We start from the raw sequence: 13724 nt of genomic DNA, 5'->3' as shown, positions 1-13724 counted from the left end.
CCCGGCAGGACGGCGTCGGCAGCGGGGTTGTCCTGCAGCCGGGGGCGATGCTGGGCTGGAGATGGAGCAGGAGAGAGGGGGAAAGGGGCACTGACTTCCTCCTCACCTGCCTGGGGCTCCCGGGGCATCTTCCTCTTCCTCACAGCCTCCTCCTCCATCTGGCCAAGAGTTGGGAATGGGAAATCCTGGTTTGGGGAGAAACAAGGGATGAGTGTGTTGGGTTGGGGGTTCCTCCTGCCCAAGTCCACCTCTAGAAGTCACTGGTGTCCATAAAAACCAACAAACAATCAGGAATGACTCCAAAAACAGCCTCCAGGAGTTCCCCCTTTCCAGTCTCCTCACTTTGGGGTTCTGGGGGTCCCCCTTGTCAGGGCTGCTGGGGGTCCCATGGGTCCTGGGGATCCCCCTCTCTGGGGTCCTGCTTAGGGATGCTGGGGGGTTTTGGGGCTCCCACAGGTCCCTTTTTCCAAATTCTGCTTTGGCTCCCAGAGGTCCCAAGGTCTCCCTCTTCAGCCTCCCTCCACTACAGGCACTTGGGGCTCCCCCCTCTCCTCACCGCCCCTTTTAGGGCTGAGAGATCCCAACCCCACCTCATCTCCAGGCCCCCCCACCCCTCCAGGCTCTTGGGGGTCCCCCAGCTCTGGTATCGTCCCTCTCTGCTCTCCCCACTCCAGGGGTCCCGTGTTCCAGCCCCCAGCTCTCCTGGGGATCCCAAAAGCCAATGTCCAACCCCGCCAGGACCGGGTGATCCTCACATGGACCCCCCAAGACCCCCAAGGGGCAATTATGGCTCAGCTTTGGAGTCCTGCAAGATCCACATATCCCCTCTGGCCCAAAAAATCCCTCCCAGGGACATGCAAGGACATCTGGGGCTCGATTCCAGAATCTGCAAGCTCCAAACACCCCTCCAAAAAAAACCCTCCTGCTGACCCCCCAATAGATTTGGGGTGAGCTCCCCCTCCCCGCTCACCTGCAGGATGGGGGGAAGATGCTACCGGGGCTGGGGGTGCTGCGGACACAGTGGGCGGGCGGTGGAACCTCGTGCTTCTCCAGCTCCTCCTCTCTCCCTCCTCTTCCTCCCGCTCCTCCTCCACTCCCACCCTGCCCCCCCTTTCCCACCCCCTCTGCCCCACGGTTGCTGCAGCACCGGCTGCTGTGTGGGGGGAGCCCCCGATCAGCCCCAGGGATGGACAGGGGGGTTGGGGACCCCCCCAGTGCGGATCCCTCCCTTCCCCAGAGCCCCAGGGAATCGCTCCAGGGCTCAGGTGCTGGGGGACAGGGCTGCACCCCCATGGAACCGCTCTTCTGCTGTCCCAACCCCACCTTTCCCTCCCCTCTCCTCCCCTTTCTCAGCGTTCCCCCAATCCACAGCCCCATTCCAGCTCAATTTGGGTGTCCCATCCCCATCCCGCTTTCTTTGGGGGTCCCAGCCCCCTCTTCCCCCCCACCTCCTTCAGCACCTTCCCCATCCCCAATCCCCACCTCCCCTCCCCCGGGGATCACAGAGAGCGATGGATGCACATGGAGGCTCCTCTTCCTGCCCCCTCTGTCCCGCCTCTTCCTCCCGCCCCTCCCCCTTTATCCCTCCTCTTCCTCCCGCTCCTACTCCTCCATCCGTCCTCCGTCCAGCAGCTCCGCTGCCGCCCCCAAACCTCGGGCTGGAGCGGGGGGTCTGGGACACAGCCCCGTGCTGGGGGGCAGAGCCGCTGCTGGGGCCATCGCTGTGTCCAGGGCATCCTTTGTGGCCCTCGTGCAGCTCCAGGCTCCCGAGGGCTCCCCGAGGCTTTCTGTGGCTGTCCCTGCTCCCCAAATCTGTCGCGTTTAATGCCCGAGCGCGGCAGCCCCGTGCCCTGGGGCAGCAGCCGGTGCCGGGACACAGCCCCGGGAGCTGCGCTAATGCCCGGCCGTGGCCAGGAGGGACTGAGGGGAGGGGACTTCATAAGGATCCCCCCTCTGCGCCCCTGGCTGCGCACGGAAAGGTTCTTTAGGGCATGGGAGCGATTTTCCGGGGTTTCTGGGCTCGGCGGGGCCGAGGCGGCGGCAGCGGGAGCCGCGGGGCCCGGCCCGTGGGGGCGGCTGGGCTGGAAAAGTGCGCGGGGCCCCAGCGCGGTGCCCGAGGGCTGAGCGGAGCTGACGGGAACAAGCCCCGGAACCCCCCGGTGCCCGAGGGCTGAGCGGAGCTGACGGGAACAAGCCCCGGAACCCCCCGGTGCCCGAGGGCTGAGCGGAGCTGACGGGAACAAGCCCCGGAACCCCCCGGTGCCCGAGGGCTGAGCGGAGCTGACGGGAACACCCCGCTCGTCTCCGCCGCTCCAAGCCGCTTCCCCGGCTCCGGCTGCCGCCGCCGCCCGGCCCCGGCGCGGTCCCGCGGGGTCGCCGCTCTTGGCGCAGCTGGAGGGCTCGATCCGAGCCGCGCCCCGCCCGTCCCTCGCTGCGGCTCTTTCGGTCACACGGAGCGGCCGAGACCCCGCGCTGCTGCCCCGACGCTCCCTCGCTGCAGCTCTTTCAGTCGCTGCGCAGCCGCCACTCCCCGTGCACTTCTTCCAGAATTTATTATTCCATTCTCCTTCTTTTATTCCATTCGCACCTCCCATCCCACGCCCTCCGCTGCGGCTCTTTCACCGCCGGGCTCCTCGCCGGTCTCTCGGTGCGGCTCCTTCAGTGCCACGGGCCGGCGGAGACGCCCCTCGGTGTAGTCTCCCTCCTCCTCCTTGGAGCTGGCTCATGGGCCCACATTCAGGGCCCCCACCTCGGGCGAAAATTGTCCCGGTGTGGTCTGATGTTGAAACAGTCAAGAAGAGAAGAAGGGAAAAAACCCCCCAAAGTCCCAGGAGAACAAAGTTCAACTCTCCATCTCCCTGCAGAGAAAAGGAGCTGAAAACTGGCTCAAAAGCAAGAAGGTTGCTTCCTCCACCCTTGCTGCAAGCAGGATGCAGAGGAGTGTGTATGTGTGTCCTTGAACAAACGCTCTGAGAAGTTTGTCCGGTTTTTTTTCCTCTCCCCCCTCTCAGGCTCAGTTGAAAGGCACAGAAATGCACCAAGTTAACTTCTGGGCATAGAGCAGCCATAGGGGATACACATCCTAAAGTCACCCCAAGACACAGGCACAGAGAATTCAGTGGAAAGACTCCGAGAATTCTGCTCCCAGAGATCATTCCTGCTCACACTGACCCTTGTAGAAAGGGGCCATCGTTCCAGGCAGCCTGTACTGAGCATGTGGCTCCTGAGCGGGGTTTGTTGTTTAGGAAACCTGCTCAGGCTTTTCCATTCTTTCCTTGCAAACAGGAAAACTTCTCCTGGGGCTGTGTGCAGGCAGAGCCCTGAGGAGAGCAGGTGGCACATGGTGCGCTGGGCTGGGACAGCCAGCTGCAGAGCTCAAGGGAAGAAGCCCAAAGTGGCACAATGGCTCCTTGCCTTCACATGCAACACCTGGGTCACAATGGTCTCCTTGATTCCATGAGGCCCCACTGTGTCACAGTGGCTCCTTGGTTCCATGCGGTTCCGCAGTGTCACCATGGTCTCCTTTGATGCGCATTGTCATCATGGACAATTGGTTCCATGAGGCCCCGCAGTGTCACAATGGTCCCTTGGTTCCACAGGTTTGATGTTGTAACAATGGACTCCTTGCTTCTATGAGCTCGCCTGCTTTTTGCAGAGGTGTCTTTGGTTCCAACAAGGCCCCGCTGTGTCTCAGTGCACCCTGGCTTCCATGCGGATCTGGAGTATCACAAAGGCTCCTTGGTTGCACCAGGTCCTGCTGTGTCACAATGGATCCTGTGCTCCATGAGGCCCTCCAAAGTCATCATGGAGGCTTGGTTCCATGAGGTTCCATGATGTGCCAGTGGTCATCTTGGTTCCAGGAGTTTCCTTAGTGTCACAATGCTCTCCATGCTTCCATGATTCCCCACAATGTCCCAATGCTCTCCATGCTTCCATTAGGCCCTGCTTTGCCACAATGAACCCCTCGTTTCCATGAGGCCCCGCTGTGTCACAATGGACTATGGTTCCGTGATGCTCCGTGGTGTTACCATGGTCTTCTTGAATCCGCAGTGTAACAATGGACCATTGGTTCCATGCGGCCTGGCCGTGTCACAATGGGCTCCTTGAGTCCACGATTCCCCACGGTGTCACAATGGAGCCTTGTTTCTAGGAGGTTCTGTACTGTCACAATTGTCTCCTTGATGCCATCAGCCCCTGCAGTGTCACAAAGGCTCCTTGGTTCCATGAGGAACACAAAAGCTTTGCAGAAACATTGAGCCACAGCTGCTGAACACAGCTGGCAACATCTGCTGCATCAAAAGAGGGCTTCAAGCTGAGAATGGCACCAGCAGCTTCCATCTGCAACAGAGACCCAGGGAAAGGACAGGCTGTGCCGGTCTGGACAAATGTGGAGGAAAATATCCTCTGGTAGAAGGCAGGTTACACCCAGCCCTCCCCCACCAGGTTCGGGAAAAAAGAATTTTCCTCGGAAGAAAGTGAAAGAGATAGAAACTGTTTATTTAACAAACACACAGCAAAAGGATAACAATGCTAAATATTCAAACCTCTCGCTGTGGAGAGAAAGCTGGGATAATTGGAGAGTCCTTCCGTGTTTCAGTGGGGTCTCCTGAAACATCCCTAGACAGCCAGGCCCGTGGAAAGAAATAGGGAGCGATTCTTGAGAGAAGTTTCAGAGCTCTTTCTTCTCCAGCCACATGGGCGGGGCACTGCCAAAGAACTGAGCAATCCCGGGACAAGCAGGGCCCTCCTGGCACAGGGCAACACAAAATAACCAGTGCTGAACAGGATTAGGGCACATGTGAGCAGGGAGCAGGGAGACCCCGTGCCCAGGCCATGCCTCTACCCCAGGGTCCCCTCTCCCATGACCTCATGGCAGGGGGGTGTAAGAAGCCAGAGGTCGGAAGCCGCGGCGGTACGGGGAGCTCGGATCCCCGGCGGGGGGAGAAGAACAGACAGCAGCCAATATGGTTGAAAACTAAACTCCGATTTATTAGCAGTCTCGAGGCACTTAAATAGTATACCAGCTTGTTAGCTTCTAAGGGGCTTACTTATCAGGATATTTTTCTATTTCTACACAATCAGGCTACATTGGCAGTCTTCCACAGTCTTGTTATGTTCAAAGGAATCTTGCCCTTGCCTCCCTTATACTCCTAGATATCACACCTGCAAGTACGGTACTCCCTGAAATTTCTCAGGCTTGAACTGTTTTGCTTTTCACAGAGACTTTCCCACAGAAAGTGTCTCACGCACTCAGGCCCAAAAATCCTTCAGCTTAATAGCTTGCACAGCTCCTTTATTGATCCCAATAAATCCATTCTCCAACAAATTCCCCGTTTTTCTTTTGTGCAAGCAAAGCTGGAGGGATCACAGATGTAGACTTTATATATTGTCTATTGCAAGTATCGGGAGGCAAGGTGAACACACTGCCAGTTCTACAGTAATCAAATACTATACAAATAAAACTAGTTATAATTTTAAACTTAACAACTTTAACTATCCCTCTAAGTTGAGACCGTCTTTTTCTATAATCATATAATTAATTGATGTAACTCACTTATCTATTAGTGGAATGGGAAAAGGTAGTTAGGAAGAATTTAGCAGCATAAGTCTTTAAGCCTTTCACATCCGTGGCTGTGGGCTAATAGCAGCAAATCAAAGGTTACTTAACTTGATATTACTACAAGACTAACATTAATAATACACACTTAACTTATTAAGCATTTGCAAGGTTATATTAACTTAGCTTTAACATCACTTACACTCTACACAACTTAACTTAGCAGAACTTAAAATTAAATTTACTTAAGCTTAACTTTGCTTAAACTTAACAACACTTAAACTTAACATGAATTAACCTTAACACTACCTTAACGTTACACAACTTAACTTTATCACTTAAATTCTGCAGAACTCAAGCTTGACAGAAATTAAACTTAAAAGAATTTAACCTTAACAGAAATTAACAGAAATCAGAACTACTCTTATTTCAAGATATTCAAAAAGAAACAACTTTTCACTTCACCGCTGAGTTTGGTGTTAAACCCAAGCTAATTTATGACAACAATTACAGGGTATCTGAACTTGGCCTCTATGGACCACTGAGCCATAGTTGGGGCAGGCCTTGACATAGGGTAAAACCCTTACAAAGGCCCTTTCAGGCTGTCCTCCTCAGGTGGATGCAGCTCTGGATCCGGGGTTGGCTCTGTTCACTGCAGGCTCTGCCGTAGCACGAGTCCAGCGGCTGGGCACCCACAGAGGTCCTGCTGGGGTAAGCACACACATGTACCCCTTGCCCGAATATCGAACCTCAGCGGGCCCCTGCCAAATCCCTGTAGCTGGATGCCTATACATCACATAAAAAGGCCTGATTACTTTCCTTTTTGTTTCCACAATACCACTGTGGAGATAGGCAGGTGCGGCGTCATTATCCCCAAACAAGCACAAATAATTCAACACATACAAGGCTTTTGCTAATTTTTCCTGCACATCTGAAATGTCTCTGAACTTGGCTAAATATAACTTCAGCGTCTGATTAGCACGCTCCACAATAGCTTGTCCTGTAGGTAAATGAGGGATTCCAGTGACATGTCGCACACTCCACTGCTGGCAAAACTTTCGAAGCCGCTCGCTAACGTAGGCAGGACCATTGTCTGTCTTGATCTGTTCCGGCACCCCCATCACAGCAAAACAGCTGGTCAGATGTCGTATCACATGAAGGGCTTTTTCACCTGTCTGTGCTGATGCCCATATAAACTTGCTGCAAGTGTCTATAGTGACATGCACATATTTCAGTCTGCCAAACTCAGGAACATGGGTCACATCCATTTGCCATAGTTCATTTGGACCCAAACCCCGGGGGTTGACCCCAATACCGAGACCCGGGCCATGATGACTGCATGTAGGACATGCCCGCACTATTCCTTTAGCTTCTTCCATGGTAATGTCAAATTGTCTGTGAAGGCCTCTGGCATTCTGGTGGAATGTGCTATGGGCTTCCCGTACTTTTGCAAATTCACTTAATGGCACTGTCACAGAAACTAGCTGATCTGCATAGGCATTTCCTTTGCCCAGGCCCTCTGTCCACAGATGACTCCTGACATGTATTACGGCATAGGCACACGATCTCTGCCCAATAGCTGAATGAAGTTGGCGCAATAGTTCAAACAGACGCTTGTTATTTATGTCTTTGATCCTAGCATCCTCTATCCGTTCCACAATGCCAGCGACATACAGCGAGTCTGTCACCACATTGAGCTTAACAGACAACCATCGTTTAAAGGCCCAGACCACTGCAGCTAATTCAAGGGTCTGCAAGGAGTCCCCAGGTTCAGCCTCTAGTATCTGATGACACCATTGTCCTTGAACCTGCCACGTCGCAGCTGCTCGCCGGGACTTCTTTCCAGCATCAGTGAACACAGTTACTGCTTCCTGCAGCGGAAGCTTGCTCCTTTTGGGAATCTGAATCCATGTATGCTGTGTCATCCATTTCAGTATCGGAGCCTTGAGTGATTGTACTTCAATCTGCTGGGCATTGCTTAGCAGGCTAATCTGCAAAGTTTGAGAGTTCAGTAGATACCACTCGAGCTCAGCTCTTTTCATTGGCAAGTAGATCGTTCCTGGCTCTTGCCCAGTGACTTGTATTATACGGATGCGGCCTTTCTGTATCAATTCTGCCACATTATCAATTTTCTGTTGCAATGTTGTTTTAGGCTGTAAGCTGGTAAACATCCATTCCAAGACTTTAATCTGCTCCCCTAGTTTGTTTTTGCACTGAGTCAGTGCACCAATAAGTTGTGTCTCTCCATGGAGGACGGTGAAGTCGACTGGAATATCAGCATCCATGCGATCAACTGCCCTGTCTGCAATAACAGTACTAATACGCTGAATAGTCTCTACCTGTTCTGGTGTGGGTTGAACAGGCAGGGAAGGATCAGTCCCTTTTAGGAGGGGCCGCAGCACCTCCAGATCCTCGTTACTGATGCCGACAACAGGTCTAAGCCACTGCAGGTCACCCAAGAGTTTTTGTGCATCTTTCAAAGTTGTGAGATTAGTTTGAATTGTCACCTTCTGTGGCTTGATTTGCGACTCAGTAATACTCCACCCCAGATATTTCCAAACAGGCGTACGCTGAACCTTTTCGGGCGCAACGGTCAGGCCATACCGGTTCAGCTGTCGGGTGAGCATGAGCTCCTGCTGGGGGGTAGTAGGGTCTGGTTGAGCGATCAGTATATCGTCCATATAGTGATAAATGATGGCCTTTGGCCATTGCTCTCGAACCGGCTTCAATGCGGCATCAACATACATCTGGCACAAAGTGGGACTGTTTTTCATCCCCTGTGGAAGTACTGTCCATTCATAGCGAGAAGCAGGTCCCTCTCTGTTTATTGCAGGGAGAGTAAAAGCAAAACGATGCATATCATCGGGATGCAATGGGATGGTAAAGAAGCAGTCCTTTAAGTCCACTATTAACAAATGCCAATTCTCAGGCACAACTGCAGGATTGGGAAGGCCAGGCTGCAGGGCCCCCATAGCTTGCATCTGAGCATTAATAGCACGCAAGTCATGCAACAGCCGATACTTCCCAGATTTTTTCATGACCACAAAAATGGGTGTATTCCACGGACTCGTGGACGGTCGCAAATGTCCCTGACTTAACTGTTCCTGCACTAGTGCATGAGCTTGCTTCAGACTTTCCTCTTTGAGCGGCCACTGCTCGATCCACACGGAAGCATTTGTAATCCAGTGCAAGGCTATCGGGAAAGTCAGTGCAGCGGCCGCTACTGAAAAGGCCTCTCAGTAGTCAGCACAAATCCCAGCTGGTCAAGCACGTCTCTCCCGATTAAAGCATTAACCTTCTCGGGCAGAGGCATCACTGTAACAATAACAGATGCAGTGCGTCCATCTAGTATGACTTGAAGTCGCTCTCGGCTGCGCTGTACCGAAGCAGTGCCCCCGACACCTGCGACCCCCCCTATAGCTTGTTGAAGGGGCCAATGCGGAGGCCAGGACGAGTTGGCCACAATTGTTAGGTCAGCACCAGAGTCCAATAGTGCAGATAGCGTGATAGAATCACCATCACGAGTGAACACCACGGTGGCAACCGGTCTCTGAGCTAGTGGGAGAGTGAGAAGAGCGAGGCTCCCCGTTGAACCGAAGTTCCCGGTACCACGCTCCGGCGTTCCCTCGGCTATACCTGCAGCCAGGTGAGGCAGAGGGATTAACTGAGCGATCTTGGTATGTGCTGGGATGTGCACAGGTGGAAAATGAGTTTGAGCCATGATGCAAATTTCCCCTTCATAGTCTTTATCAATTAGGCCGGGCAATACAAAAAGTCCTCTCAGGCTACTAGAAGAGCGACCTAACAGCAAAGCTCCATAACACTGTCCATTAATAACCAGAGGTCCTTTAATCCCAGTCGGAATTCTCTGGGGCCGGCCGTCGATTAAGGTCACATCTACTGCTGTTGCCAGGTCCAGGCCGAGGCTTCCTCGGGTTGCTGGCCGAAGGCAGTCGGCAGGTTGCAGGGAGTTGCGGAGACTGGCATCGCTACTGCAGGGGCCGCTGTTGGTGTCCGCACGCCGCGACCCTTCGCGCTCGATCTCCCGTTTCCCGACTTCTTCGGGCAGGCTTCCGTGGAGTGAGTGTTGAGGCTGCAGACACGGCACCATAGTCGCTGGGCACGACACTGGCGTTTTACGTGCCCTCTCCGGCCACATCGGTAGCACTTAACTTCATTAGAGATAACATAGCAGCCATCTCTCGCTGCTTCTACTCCTTTCAGGGGGGCAAGAGCTGCAAAGGCTTGCGTGTGAGCTTGCAGGAGATCTTTCCCTACTGCCTTAACAGCTTCCACTAACATTGCCTGTGGCCCCACTGGCACACGGCTCATCCTATCTAACATCAGCTCTACCGGTGCATCAGCAGGCAGGGTAACTAGGATGGATCGGGTGTACGAATTGCAATTCTCCATAACACACTGCCTCAGCAATGGTCCCTTCATAAATTCCTGTACATCCGAATTGTGTATGGCATTAGTGACCCTATCAACAAAACTGGAAAAGGATTCATCCCTGCCCTGTTTAATCGACAGATAGGAAGGCTGGAGGGGTGCTGTTTTTACAAAAGACATTGCCTGCCGGGCAAGTCTCATAGCCTCCAATAGTTTTTCAGGTCCCACCTGCACCTGCATTTCCACCCTGGCAAACTGCCCAATGCCCATAAGCTGTTCTACCGTAACCCCATGTAAAGGGTCCTGAGCATCACGGTGGGTGTTAGCAGAGGTATCACAAAGGCGTTGCCAGTGCGCCTGCCACAGCATGACCTGTGAAGGGGTCATAATCATCCTTACTATAGTTTTAATATCCTCTGGGCAAAGAATGCCACAACCCCACACATAATTCAGCATCTGCTTGGCAGGCTCACTATGCAGGCCGGACTCATTAACTGTGCTCCGCAGCTGAGTTAGCAGCTTCCAATTAACCGGACTGTATTCTCCTACTACATTACCCCCAGCTGCTTGGTACATTACTGGAAAAGCAGCCACATCCCCGATCGCTTTGGGGATACGATAGTCTCCATTTTCAAGGGCCGTTTCTATGATCTTTCTCCAATCAACCCAAGTACACGGTAACGCAGGGGTGTTACAAGCACCGCGATCATTAGTTTCAGCAGGCTGTGGGTGACATCTACTGACCTCTGGGCTTAACTGTTTGTCGCCGGTATTCGATAGCTCAGCCTGCGTCTGCACCGGAGGTGCAGAAGGTGCGGTAGGTACGGCACCCGATGTCAGATCTGTAGGGGGTTTCACAGGCACGGAACACCCCACCGGTGGCGTGGGAACATAATCGCTCTCGAGCGTCATTACACCAGGCGGGGGATCACTGCCGCCTAATTGAGCCGTAGCAACTGCCGCTACCTGTTGCTCAACCCGATATTGTGTCAAACAAGTAAGGACCGCTCTCCACGGCTTCATTAACTTCCTGGCTTCCTTATTATCGTCAATAACCAAAAACCACAAGCAATCACCATACTCCTTCCACTGCTGCTCCTGGAACAGCGATCCCGGTTCCCTAAAATACCCTCTTGCCATTCCAAACTCCACTAAGTGCACCAATTCCTTATTAAGGTTTATATCCTTAATTCCCTGCTTTTCTAAAAAGCGTAAAAACACGTTAAAGGCTGCCTGAGTTTCCATGACCGCGTCCACAAACCCGCGACTCAGCGCGACAACACAAACCGCATCCAAAGCGAAAACCCCGCGTCTCTGCGCGAAACGATAACCCGCGAACCCGCGTCCAGCGCGGACCGTACCCGCGATCAGCGCGAACCCGCCCCTCAGCGCGAAAACAAAACCGCGGAAGAACCGCGAACCGCAAACCGCGAACTAAAAACCGAAAAACCCGCAGACTACTCTGATACCACCCGCGCCTCCGCGCGCCCCAAGTATCAGGGTACTGCAGCGTCCAGGCAAGCCTTTAGCAGCCAAGCGGCGAACCACCGATGTTAAGGTGGTCCAGGCTAGAGGTTGGCCACCCCTCCACGCCCGCCGGCGCTGCCCCGGCACCGCATTAGGCTCCCGCCAGGGCAACGGGAATAAAATACCAGTCCCAATCCAAAGTTCCGTACTCCGCGAAGTCCCGTGTTCCGAGTTCAGTGTGCCGTGTTCGGTGTCCGAGTTCGGGCGCCAGATGTAAGAAGCCAGAGGTCGGAAGCCGCGGCGGTACGGGGAGCTCGGATCCCCGGCGGGGGGAGAAGAACAGACAGCAGCCAATATGGTTGAAAACTAAACTCCGATTTATTAGCAGTCTCGAGGCACTTAAATAGTATACCAGCTTGTTAGCTTCTAAGGGGCTTACTTATCAGGATATTTTTCTATTTCTACACAATCAGGCTACATTGGCAGTCTTCCACAGTCTTGTTATGTTCAAAGGAATCTTGCCCTTGCCTCCCTTATACTCCTAGATATCACACCTGCAAGTACGGTACTCCCTGAAATTTCTCAGGCTTGAACTGTTTTGCTTTTCACAGAGACTTTCCCACAGAAAGTGTCTCACGCACTCAGGCCCAAAAATCCTTCAGCTTAATAGCTTGCACAGCTCCTTTATTGATCCCAATAAATCCATACTCCAAAAGGGGGGAGGAACCCCAACACTTCTGGAGGTGTAGTCTCCCTCCTCCTCCTTGGAGCTGGCTCATGGGCCCACATTCAGGGCCCCCACCTCGGGCGAAAATTGTCCCAGTGTGGTCTGATGTTGAAACAGTCAAGAAGAGAAGAAGGGAAAAAAAACCCCCAAAGTCCCAGGAGAACAAGGTTCAACTCTCCATCTCCCTGCAGAGAAAAGGAGCTGAAAACTGGCTCAAAAGCAAGAAGGTTGCTTCCTCCACCCTTGCTGCAAGCAGGATGCAGAGGAGTGTGTATGTGTGTCCTTGAACAAACGCTCTGAGAAGTTTGTCCGTTTTTTTTTCCTCTCCCCCCTCTCAGGCTCAGTTGAAAGGCACAGAAATGCACCAAGTTAACTTCTGGGCATAGAGCAGCCATAGGGGATACACATCCTAAAGTCACCCCAAGACACAGGCACAGAGAATTCAGTGGAAAGACTCCGAGAATTCTGCTCCCAGAGATCATTCCTGCTCACACTGACCCTTGTAGAAAGGGGCCATCGTTCCAGGCAGCCTGTACTGAGCATGTGGCTCCTGAGCGGGGTTTGTTGTTTAGGAAACCTGCTCAGGCTTTTCCATTCTTTCCTTGCAAACAGGAAAACTTCTCCTGGGCCTGTGTGCAGGCAGAGCCCTGAGGAGAGCAGGTGGCACATGGTGCGCTGGGCTGGGACAGCCAGCTGCAGAGCTCAAGGGAAGAAGCCCAAAGTGGCACAATGGCTCCTTGCCTTCACATGCAACACCTGGGTCACAATGGTCTCCTTGATTCCATGAGGCCCCACTGTGTCACAGTGGCTCCTTGGTTCCATGCGGTTCCGCAGTGTCACCATGGTCTCCTTTGATGCGCATTGTCATCATGGACAATTGGTTCCATGAGGCCCCGCAGTGTCACAATGGTCCCTTGGTTCCACAGGTTTGATGTTGTAACAATGGACTCCTTGCTTCTATGAGCTCGCCTGCTTTTTGCAGAGGTGTCTTTGGTTCCAACAAGGCCCCGCTGTGTCTCAGTGCACCCTGGCTTCCATGCGCATCTGGAGTATCACAAAGGCTCCTTGGTTGCACCAGGTCCTGCTGTGTCACAATGGATCCTGTGCTCCATGAGGCCCTCCAAAGTCATCATGGAGGCTTGCTTCCATGAGGTTCCATGATGTGCCAGTGGTCATCTTGGTTCCAGGAGTTTCCTTAGTGTCACAATGCTCTCCATGCTTCCATGATTCCCCACAATGTCCCAATGCTCTCCATGCTTCCATTAGGCCCTGCTTTGCCACAATGAACCCCTCGTTTCCATGAGGCCCCTCTGTGTCACAATGGACTATGGTTCCGTGATGCTCCGTGGTGTCACCATGGTCTTCTTGAATCCGCAGTGTAACCATGGACCATTGGTTCCATGCGGCCTGGCCGTGTCACAATGGGCTCCTTGATTCCATGATTCCCCACGGTGTCACAATGGAGCCTTGTTTCTAGGAGGTTCTGTACTGTCACAATTGTCTCCTTGATGCCATCAGCCCCTGCAGTGTCACAAAGGCTCCTTGGTTCCATGAGGAACACAAAAGCTTTGCAGAAACATT

General features: G+C 53.3%; 1 long non-coding RNA gene and 1 pseudogene across 1 annotated transcript; one reads left to right on the top strand and one right to left on the bottom strand.

The window, feature by feature from the left end:
- LOC138102326 (zinc finger protein 850-like) overlaps window positions 1-13724 on the top strand; it is a 1260715-nt pseudogene that overhangs the window by 656737 nt on the left and 590254 nt on the right.
- On the bottom strand, window positions 107-1556 carry LOC138102347 (uncharacterized). Its single transcript, XR_011147411.1, has 3 exons — window positions 1483-1556; window positions 971-1009; window positions 107-185 (listed from the first exon to the last, which is right to left on the bottom strand). It is a non-coding gene; the product is annotated as an uncharacterized lncRNA (long non-coding RNA).

The sequence above is a fragment of the Aphelocoma coerulescens genome, unplaced genomic scaffold (assembly GCF_041296385.1).
Source record: "Aphelocoma coerulescens isolate FSJ_1873_10779 unplaced genomic scaffold, UR_Acoe_1.0 HiC_scaffold_70, whole genome shotgun sequence".
Lineage (NCBI taxonomy): Eukaryota > Metazoa > Chordata > Aves > Passeriformes > Corvidae > Aphelocoma > Aphelocoma coerulescens.
Note: the sequence above shows the minus strand (reverse complement) of the source record. Positions and strands in the feature narration are given on the sequence as shown.